At 33.3% G+C, this 11858-nt stretch overlaps 1 long non-coding RNA gene across 1 annotated transcript; it reads left to right on the forward strand.

The window, feature by feature from the left end:
- The first annotated feature begins 759 nt into the window (after positions 1 to 759).
- On the forward strand, positions 760 to 2442 carry LOC114756886 (uncharacterized). Its single transcript, XR_003741512.1, has 3 exons — positions 760 to 794; positions 1427 to 1494; positions 2258 to 2442. It is a non-coding gene; the product is annotated as an uncharacterized LOC114756886 (long non-coding RNA).
- Positions 2443 to 11858: the final 9416 nt, after the last annotated feature.

The following is an 11858-nucleotide window of genomic DNA, read 5'->3' on the forward strand; positions in this document are numbered from 1 at the left end:
TATTAAAGGTACATGGTAACTTTTTGGTCAAGACAGAGATAGAAGAGGAAGTAGAGGAAATGTTAATAAAAAGAGAATGTTTGGGGAATTCCCAAAAGAAGATTAATGAACTTCTACCAGAAAAAGGAAATAGAGTTGCAATTGAGTGATGTCGAAACGGGTCTAACTCAAAGGCTCCTTATTGCATGACCTCTAATGAAATGACCGAGAATGTAGTTGGCCTAACAGAAGCAGGAGTCTATATCCTAGTAGGAAAGCAGAGTAACAACTTGAGCCTCAAGTAATCGATGTAACCTCGAAAGAGGCAAAGTAATAGGACAAAATATTTGAGGTTTGTTAAATCCTTGAATAGTGGTAGAAATTCCTAAGGGATAGTAAACCAAAAGGGATAGCGATTGAATGATATTGTGTAACATCCCAATTTTTTTTATTTATTATTATTCCTAGTGTTTAGTTAAGTTTAGAAGGAGTTTAATGCTTGATAAATGAGTTTTATTCTCTATTTATTTAAGAAAAGAGAATTATTGAAAATAAGATTTATAAAATATGTATAAGGAAATTTCTGAATAATAATAATAATAAAACGGATTAAAAAAAAAAAAGGGAAAAAAAGGGGTACCAAACTATAATTTTGTCCCATTTTAATATGGGGTCTTTAACTGGAATTTTTGCCAAAATATTATTTTAACCGTTGGGGGCCAGAGAGAGAAACATTTCGACGTTTTTTCTTTTTCACCTTCTCCGGCGCCTCCTCTCATTTTTCCAGTAGGGTTTCAACTTTGCAGATCATTTTGGTAAGCCAAATGACTTCTTTTCATTAAACTCTCTTCATGAAAGTTTTTCCACTCATCTAAATCTATCTAATGATGGTAGTTTTATACTGTTTAGAGATAATTTTTGGGTTTAGGGTTTGAAGCAAGTGTTGAGTTTTGATGATAGGTAAGCATAATATTGTAGAGCTATTTTAGTAGATCATTTCTATCAGTTTAGTTTTATTTATTGACTGACCTAATATTTTTAAATGAATTATTTTAGTTAAACAGATATTTATTTATGAAAAATATGATATTTATACCATGAAACTGTTGATTAAATTATTTACTTAGATGCATTTGATGTATAGTGAATTTCTAATGGTTGGTTTTTGAGATTTAAAGTTAAAATAGGATTTTTGAATTTTAAATATGATGATTTCAGATTTAAAAATTTGAGAAAAATCTGTATTAAAGTAAATACCTTGAAATGTTTAAATGAAAATTTTGGATTGTGAGGATATATAAATTTTGTGCTAAAAGACTTAATTATGGGTTATGAGAGGTTTGGGTTTAGCATAGAATTAGAAACTTTAACTTATATATATATGTTTTAGTTTAAGTAATTAATTAAATAGCTTGTGTATTGATATGTAAATGTATTGGTTGTGTAGATTAAATTATTGGGCTATTGGTATGAGCACGGGGTTAACCTTGTGGTAATACTTGTTCTAGACAAGAGGTAACCACTTTCCACTTATTATTCATGCTCGTAGGTTGTTTGTGATTGATTTTGAATTATAAGGAATTTATGAAATATTATTGAATTACGATGTGAGCTATGAAAGTATGTTGTTATTGAAATTGTCTTGTGAGACTTTTGTTGCAAAAGATATATGTTTACTATTATGATGATCTTAGGTATTATGAGTCAATTGAAAAATGGAAAATCCCAATTGATTTTTACATGTTGATGATTGTTTATGAATGCAATATTTTGAGTGTTGATATATGAGGGGTGGCAGATGTTGATGATGGGTACTATAACAAAGAGGATATAAGGGGGTGAATTATGTACATTTGAGGATATAAGGTGGTAGGGCCATCGGGTGTACACTGATTGGTCCTTTGGCCCAATTATTCATTATAGGGCATTGACACCCTACTAGTAGACTAGAGGGGGAACCCATGGTCCGGTCTGGTGCTCTGTGGATTTTGGCCGGTCCATATCACTTGATCGGTGAGCTTGTCTAATTACTAGTCACATGGATGAGGATTTAGCCCATGGGTTTAGTCAGAGGATATAAGGTGGGTGGATATAAGGGAGGTGAAAAGATTATTGATTATACTTTTTATATGCTTTGACAATATGAAATTTGTTGGAATACTATGAATTTGCTTTTGTCTCACTTGACACGTCACGAGCACTTACTTGTATGCTTGATAAGTAGGATTGCTGGTTACTGAGACTTTTGTCTCACCCCGTTGATTTAACACTTTTCCAGGTGATAGTTCCCGTTCGGGTCAGTCAGGGAAGGCTCTGGAAGCTTGAGCTGCTATTGCAAAATTGTAGCGCTTCCACTCTTTTGATTGTGTTGGATAGATGTATATTGCCATGATAGGGCCCATTCCACATACTCTGATATGTTTGAGATTGATTATTTTGACAGTGTACTTTTGAGAACTGTTACTGGACTGTATGCTGGTAGAAGGCCGGAGGCCTTTAGGCATTTGCATGTGATTTCTTTTGTTTGATATGAGTGGTGAATCCACAGTGATCTTTGACATGAAATGACTTTTGATTTTGTTGAAAGTTATGAAAGGTACTATTTAGTAAAATCGTGTTACGGGCTTATGGTTGAAAATGATATTCTAGATTTATAATACCCAAAGCCCTATCCATTATGAATATCTTTTTGCACGCAGTTAATTTAGGAAAGTTCTTTTAACCATGATAGACATATTTATGGATTGGTTTAACTCTTTTTCTATCATGGTTAATCTCATATGATTTAGGATATTTATATAACATGATACTATTTCTAAATATTTTTACAAAGTTTCTTTTCTATCATGGTTAACTTTTTGATATTGATTACTTTATAAGTGTAGTAGTTTCGTTGTTACATATTGAATGAGGAATTAAAGATGAGCTAGATGCCTGGTTAGATAAGACACAGCAAGATGATTAAATCATGCTATGTATTGCGATTAGCATGTGATAATCAATATTTGACCATGGAAATGATTGGTCAGAAGGTAAAGAAGTTAGAAAGGTTGTGTCAAGCAAGATCCCTCTTGAGGATAGAGTTGAATGGAGAAAAATGAGAATGTAATAGTTAAAGGTTGCACTGGGAACCAATGTGTAATGAAAGATGAGGAACTTCTTGATGATACTGAAAACCTGATGATGCTAAGATATTTGATAATGTTAGGGACTGTATAGTGCTCTTTTATGTCCCTAAGATGTTTAAGAGTGTGCAACCACAGCACCTAGGCTAGTGTGGAACCCAAGAGACAAAATACCCACTAATAAATACCACTACCTATGAAATTAAGCAATTTTAGTGGAGAGGCTCCCTTTAACAGAGATATGACATTGAGGAGTGTACCTTGGCAGAGATTGCATATAAGGAAAGTCTTGGCCACGAAGTACCTCTTCGAAAGTGGATGTGATCCTCTGTCTCAGAAATTATATTACTTTTACAAGAGTAAGCCATTCTTGGCAAGAATTACAATGAATAGCCTAAATAGAGTTGATAGTGATATATCCTCCATCGGTAATTTTGGAAATGGGAAAGTGACCTAAAGTAGCTAAATCAAGAGTTAAAGAAATATGAAAAGACCAAGGATTCCAAAGTTGGCTGGAAGTATTAAGTAAGGTCTAAGAAGCCAATACTGGCATTTGTGATCAGTCTGGGGGAATAATCAGTCAAGTTACCCACGAAGTGGAGGTGATTTATTTTATTACTCAGTCTTGTGGTCTAAGACCTTCTAAGGATCTTAACATGGCAAATCAATGATGATGATATTCCAGGTGGATCTTGAAGAGGCTTACAATGGAGCGCGGTAGCTCTCAAGGTCGCAGTAGATCAAGCTTGAAGGGAAGATGCTAAGCTAAGAGGATGATGCCTCTCAAGATACAAAAATGAGATGACATGCTAAGCCGAGAGGGTGATGCCTCTCGAGGTATGGGAACAGGAGCACACGTTAAGTTGTGAGGGTAATTCCTCTTAAGGCTTGATAGCTGGATGACCAGGGATGAGTTTAAGATATAAAAGCCCCCTCCAGTGGTTAACTAGTACAGAGAGAGCACTCTTGACTTTTTCACAAATACTATTGTTGTCGATTGGGCCAAGAGCTATAAGTCTTGAACAGTATGTATTCAAGCAAGCTAATTGTAAAATAAAAAGGTAAAAGAAGGAACTTAGAGCTTTAAAGTAAAGAGAAGGATGACTAAATGCATCAACACACCTGTTTAAGGCAAACATTGCGTGTGATAATAGTTACCATTCCAAGGACGAGTCTGATTTCAAAACCAACAAGGAGAGCTTTTACTCCTTGCACTGGAATACCAAGCAAAACAAAATGCTATAGATAAAAAGGGTGCAATTGTATACATCACATATGGTAGTGTAGGATCAGGGATTATCAGTATGGGAGTAGAGGTTAGCTTTTGTTTCAATTCTTGAAAACTAGCCTCACATTGTCATCCTACACGAATGCTAAAAATATGGTCTATAAGTCTGTTAAGTTTTAGCTCAAAACTCATCCAATTACACAAAATCTCATTGGTCAAACTTTACCCTAAAATAGTCAACTTTTATCCTTTTTGTAAGCAATTCTTGCTTTTTCTTTTCTTTTTCTTCTACATAACCTTTTCAATTACATAAAACGTACCCAAATATGATTCCTTAATCAATTGCTCATATATAAGCATCCCCAATCTGTAATACGATGTTCCAACATAATTCACAAATATGCATAACAATACATAACAATGTGTAATAATTACAAAACATAACTTAAATAACATTAAGCTCAACCATCCTCCAAAGTGAATCCCTTTCCTTTCTCCTTGCTTGATCCAACCCCTAGTTGATGAATATTGGAATATAAAGGAATGAGATTTCAAAGAAATCTCAGTAGCAATGAATCATATTCATCATGTTAATCAAGCTTTGCATAATGTATTATATTACAATACTCCAAACCATTCTTAAATCATTATGTCATGCATTATGTCATAAAATAAAACAAGTTCATAATAATGTTGGCATATCATTATGCATTTGGCCAAAGCATATCAAGCATCATAAAATCAACCATTACCATAACGTAATTCAATCAACACAAGGCAAGCAACATAAACACATTAAGCAAGCAAGAAAAACAATCAAATTATAGATTCAATGCTACCTCTTATACTTGAACCAATTCGACCTTCTCAAGGGTTTAAGGTTCTCCTTGATTCTCCTCCACAAAACCTACCAATTTAAGCATAATTACAAGCCACATTAACAACCATTCAAGCTTAAACATAAACGCTTAACTTTAAACCTTATTAGATCCCCTTTTTCTTTGATTTTTAACATAATTATTCCTCCTTTAATTCCAAAAATTTCTTAGCTCATTCCTACACAATTTTTCATGTAGGATCCAAATATCAATTCAGATTTATCAAAATCACACTCCTTCCCTTCCATCTTACATTGGCCCAATAAGGAGCATTTGTTCCAAAATTTTTATTTTTGATTCCAATGATTTTAAATACTTTTTCCTTAGTGTTTCCCTACATAAAAACACATTTTAAACTTATTGGAATCATCAAATCACATTAAAACAAACTCCTACACTAAGAACACAAGGTAGCCAAATTGTATACATAAAATCCCTAACTTGCTTTTCTTTCAAAAATCAATCCAAATATCACTTAAACATGTAATTCCAAGTTTATATCCCTGGTTTCTGTCCTTCCCTAATCAAGCTTCACTTCAAATTGTACAGCATAGAACCTTAGGATTGTGTCATAAAATTTCAACCAAAACGACCCTTAAATCCAACCAAAATCAAGCTCAAACTTAACTCAATTAATCCCTGATCAAAGCTTGGTGTTCCTCCCTTCAATTGCACGGTCTAAAGCTCTCTTTCTCTAAGTCGAGAATTCAGTTTGGCAGCACCTCCTCTATGCTTTTCTATTTTAGCCGAACTGTTATGGTTTTGGGGGGTATTTATAGACAAAACTTGTGGCCTCCCTCCTTGCATATGTAGCGTGTTAGGCTACTACTTAAGAGGCCAAGTGGCTGCCATCAAGTGCCTAAAAAAATCTGATCTTGCTAAGTATCCTTTTTCTAAGAATATTCCACTAATATTTTGACTAAAATTGGGCTTAAACCTCTCTAATTATGGGCCCACTATTTTGCATGAAATTTTGGGCTTTTCTTGACCCAAAATGAAGCCTAAATATGACTTAAAAAGGGAGAAAAAGTGGGAGCCACTCATAAATATCAATTTCAAAGAAAAATGAAGTTTATTAGTTACTATTCACTTGTAACTTTTCATAATTTTTCTAGGCCTCCAAAATCACATTTTTATCCACAAAAAAAAAATCCTATTTTAATGTGAAAATGCAATTTGGAAAATTTTAGAATTTTTCTCCACCTCTAACTATTTATTTTGAATTTCTTTTGAATAGGGCTTTATCAGTTAGACTTTTGGAAATAAATCCCCTCAAATTAATTCTCATACTTCTAAGGCCTAAAATCAATTTTATAAATTCAATCAAATATATATATAATTATTCCACATTTTTTTTCAGAATTATTGAGTCTCTAAATATTTAAAATAATTATTTTCACTCAATTTCTACTATTTTTCTTGAAAAACCTCTGTTTTCAGGAAATTCTGTAACAAGTTATTTTCATACCATTTTTACCTTTAGGATCTCCATTGAGGTTCCAAAACCTCAAATTTACTTTTTTACCATTTTGGGCATTTTTTGGAATTTTTTCCAAATTTTTTCCATTTTGTCCTTCATGAACCAATAATTTCAAAAATATCAATCCGTCCCTATTTGGATTTTATGACATGTTTGGCTTTGTCAGCTAGTCTACCTTCCATATTAGCCTTTGACTTAATTTTCATATCCATTGTCAGGATAAATTTTTTTTTGTAGGATGTGACATGGATAGTTGAGAATTGGATTACTCGGCTAGAGAAAATCTTTAGAGTGATGGATCACCCATCTAAGAGCAGAGTATAGATGGCAATTTATAAGTTAGAAAAGAAGCTGATAGGTGTTAAAAGAACACAGAGGTAATCCTTTAAGCCGATGAAACCCCAATCAATTGGGAATCTTTTAAATATCAATTCTTCTAGAAGTAATTCTCGAGATCAAGACGGGATAAGAAGGAATCTGAATTTCTCATTGCATAGTGTCACATCTCGAAAATTTCATATGGATATAGGGAGTTAAAAATTGGGATGAGATCCAATATAGAAAGTAGACAGAGGGATGAAACAACTTTTGATGTGAAACCTCGATAAGACCTGGGTTGGCATTTTCGGAATTATCGGTTTAGGAAGGGTAAAACAGAAAAATTTGAGAAAATTTTTAAAAAATTCATGAAAAGTAGGAAAAATATAATTTAGAGGTTTTGGAACCTCGATGGAGGCCTTAAAGGTGAAAATCATGTGAAAATAAATTATTACAGAATTTCCCGAATACGAAGGTTTTTTAGGAAAATAGGAGAAAATAGGAGGAAAATAATTATTTTAATTATTTAGAGGCTCAATAATTCCAAAAAAATATGGATAAATTATCTAAATATTTTTTTGAATTTATAAAATTGTCTTGAAAGCCACAAAATTAATTTTAGGGAATTTATTTCCCGCAGTTTTACCAATAAAAGCCTAATCAAAGAAAATTCAAAATAAATATCTAGAAGTGAGAAAAATTCTAAAAAATTTTACATCATATTATTATATGAAAAATGGATTTTTCATGAAGAGAAATAAATTTTTTGAGGTCTAGAAAAATTATAGAATATTACAAGTGAATAGTAACTCAAAAAGTTTCGGAATGGTTTGAGATTATGATTTGATTTATGGGCCATCCTAAACCATAAGTGGGCCCATATTGGGCCCGGAGGAGGCCTAAATTCATGCACAATCTAGACCATTCCACTAAATTAAAATAAAATCCAATTTTTGCATAAATATCTTGGATATTCTAGGTTTTGAACACTTGGCATAATCTGAAAATTTCAGCACTTGATGGTAGCCATATGTCCCCCTTACGTGGCAGTTTTGGATGTCCCAATTGTGAAGGAGAAGGTAGATTCATTTGTCTATAAATACTCCCTAAAATATCCTAAAATAGGTAAGAAAATTTGGTAAAAGAAGGGGAGGTGCTGCCAATTCATTTCCTTGAGCTTCAAACCTAAACTTGTTGAGTGCTTTTAGACAAGGAATCATCAATCTTGAATCAAGAATTCATCAAGGTACGTTTGTGCTTTAGTCTGGTTAAGATTAAAGCTTGTTTTGATTGAATATTTGGATTATTTTTGAAGGCAAACTTGCCACCATATTTTGGTTAATATGAGTACGCCTTAGGAGAGGATAGAAGCCTTGAAAATGAGTTAGAATTATCATGTTTAAGTGGTGTTTGGATTGATTTTTGGTAGAAAATCAAAGTAGGGTTTATTATGCTATATTTCAGCTAAGAAGAAATCTTGATGTAGAGGTTGGTTTTAATGTGTTTTAATGATTCCAATGGGTTTAAAAGGTGTTTTTGTGTGGAGAAACACTAAGAGAAAGTATTTAAAATCATTGGAGTCAAAAATAGAATTTTTGAAAAAATATAGACCCCTATTTGGCCAAAACAAAATGAGAGGGAAGGAGTTTGATTTTCATAAATTTGAATGGATATTTGGATTCTACATGAAAAATTGTGTAGGAAAGAGTCAAGAGATTGTTGGAAACAAAGGAGGAGCAATTATGTTAAAAATCAAAGGAAAAGGGGATTTAAGTAGCTTTAAGGTTAAATGTTTGTATTCAAGTTGAATAATTGTTAATGTGGTTTGCAATTATACTTAAATTGATATGTTTTGTGGAGAGGAATCAAGGAGAGCTCAAATTCCTTGAAGAGGGTGAATTGGGTTAAGTTTAAGAGGAAGCATTGAATTTATAATTTGATTGTTTATCTAGTTTGCTTGATGTGTTATGTGGATTGCTTTGATTTAATGGATTTATATGATAGAAATTGTTGATTTTATGACATTTGATATGCTTTGGCCAAATGCATGATGATATGTTAATGTGAAAGTGTGTTTGATTTCGCATTTGATTTGATGTAAAATGTGATTTTACGTGATTTGAGGATGTCTTGAAGTTTTGTGACATATCACATTACACATTGCTTGATTTGCATGATAATTATAGTTCATTACTATTCAAATTTCTATGAAATAGATTTCTTTGAAATCTCATTCCCTCCTATGTTGAACTATACATCAAATAGGGAGTGGATCAAGTGTGGATAAGGACAAGGAGATAATGTTGGGCTAAGGAAGCTATAGAAAATTTTATGACATTGTATAAAGTCAATGTAATGTTTTGAAGAACTTTGACATAATTATGTAATGAATTATGATTCTGACGTATTTGGAAAGTATGTAATTTTTAATGTTGGATTGCTGTATATGAATGTGGTCTTGAGCATGGTTGAATAGCATGGTAAGGAAAAGAGGAAAGAAATTCAAGATAATTGGATTAGGGGATAAAAATGTCCTAAAAAGGGGCAATTTTGTGGCACATAAGATGATGAGAAAATGGAAAAATTTGGATCTGAAATTTGACAGGCTTATAGATCTCATTTTTAGCTTTAAATCAAGTGATAGATCACTAAATTTGGAGTTTTGTGCTAAGAGTTATGCTCTTCCAAAGTTGGGCTAAAACACTGAAAAATTGAATATGGACCATATGAACAGTGCAACTTGACAAATTTTCTGGTGCTGTTTCGGATGAAATTAAGGCCAATGAGTATTTTTTATTTTATAACTCATGGAAAGCTTCAAATAAAAATTAGAACCAACCAGTTTTGATTTTTCTACATTTAGTTATAAATTTTTGAAGTTGGCAAGAATCTCAGTGAATAGTGAACAGTAAATCCGAAAATGAAAATGTTGGTACTTAAATTTTCTCGTACTTGAGGCTTATATAATGGTCCTAAATGGTTCCAATTATGATATAATGGGGTAATAAAGGAGGTGTGACACATAGCAAGTAGAAGATGAATCTTTTGATGAATATTTGACAAGATACATTAAGTTATCTTGGTACTCCACCTATTTGCAACATATGAATGACGAATATTGGTTTGCTAAGAAAATGATTAGGGGCCTAAGACCATAACCAAGAGAAAAGGTAGCCCTAAGGTAAATTGAAAATTTTAATAAAGTAGTAGAAGCTTGCTGAATCACTGAGAGCAGTTAGAATTGTTATGGTCGTACTGGGACAATGTCGAGGGTTGATAAACCTCAAGCAAGGACGATGATCGAGGGAGCTTTCTATAGCAATAGGAAGAGAAATTTCAATTTTAGCAATAGCCAGAGAAGGGCATGCGTCAAGGAGGACCAGACTTTTTTTTAGACAGGCCCTGATTTGTGAAACTTGTGGCAAAAATCACGGAGACCGACCACGCACAACGGATCAGAACTTATGCTTCCATTGTGGAAAACCCAGACACTTTGTGAGGGAGTGTTGCCCTAATGTAGGAGGAGGCTTGTAAGTCGCTCGAGATGACAAGAAATATGATCAGTATGAATAGTTGCATAGGGTGTAATGTTTGATTTGGGCGCCAGCCATTTGTTTATGTCATGTTATTACAATGGGCAATTGGGTTTTACTATGATACATTGCCATGTGATTTATGTATTTTCACTCCCACTGGCACTAGAGCGGTAACCTCTAGTGTGTTTGAATTATATTGTTCGATATGCATCTCATTGTGCTATCATTAATCTTATATGTATGCCATCTTGTGATATTGATTTGAAAACTGGCCTGAATTGATTTTTATTTAATAATAGTATTCTCCTTGATTGCAAAACTAAAAACTTTAATCTTCCCTCCCAAGGAACTTGTCTTTTAACTAGAGATGAGAGTGAATTTTACTAATGAGGTCTAGACAGTGAAATGTTGAAGTAGGATTGCCAAAGGTACAAGGTAACTCTTCAGCATAGGCAGGGATAGAAGTGGAGGTAGAGGAAATACTAATTGTAAGGGAATGTCTGAAAAAATTCCCAAAAGAGATTAATGAACTTTCACAAAAAAAAGAAAAGAAATAGAGTTACAATTGAGTGATGCTGAAACATATTTGATTCAAAGGCTCCTTATTGCATGACCCCCAATGAAACAGCAGAGAATGTAGTAGGCCCAATAGGAGTAAGAGTCTATACCTTAGTAGGGAAGCAAAGTGACAATTGAAACCTCGAGTAATCAATGTAACCTTGAAAGAGGCAAGGTAACAGGACAAAATGTTTGAGGTTTGTTAGATCCTTAAGTGGTGGTAGAAATTCCTAAGGGATAGTAAATCAAGAAAGATAGAAATTGGATGATGTTGAATGAAGAATTAATGATGAGCTAGATGCCTGGCTAGATATGACATGGTAAAGTAATTAAATTATTGCTATGTAATGTGATTAGCATGTGATGATCAATATCTGGCCATGGGAATGATTGATCAAAAGGTAAAGAAGTTAGAAAGGTTATGTCAGGCAAGATCTCTCTTAAGGATACAGTGGATGAAGCTAGATGAAAATGTAATAGTTAAAGGTTGCACTAGGAACTGAATTGTAATAAAAGATGAAAAAATTCCCAATGATACCTAAAATCTAATGATGCTAAGATAATTTGATAATGCTAGAGATTATATGGTACTCTTTTGTGTCCCTGAGGCATCTAAGAGTGTGCAACCACGGCACCTAGGCCACTATAAAACCCACTGATGAATGCCACTGCCTATGGGATTAAATGATTTTAGTGGAGAGGCTCTCTTTGATAGGGATATGACATTGAGAAGTGTACCTTAACAGAGATTGAATA

Source organism: Neltuma alba, unplaced genomic scaffold (assembly GCF_004799145.2).
Source record: "Neltuma alba isolate B1F8T4 unplaced genomic scaffold, ASM479914v2 tig00010534_pilon, whole genome shotgun sequence".
In the NCBI taxonomy this organism is placed as follows: Eukaryota; Viridiplantae; Streptophyta; class Magnoliopsida; order Fabales; family Fabaceae; genus Neltuma; species Neltuma alba.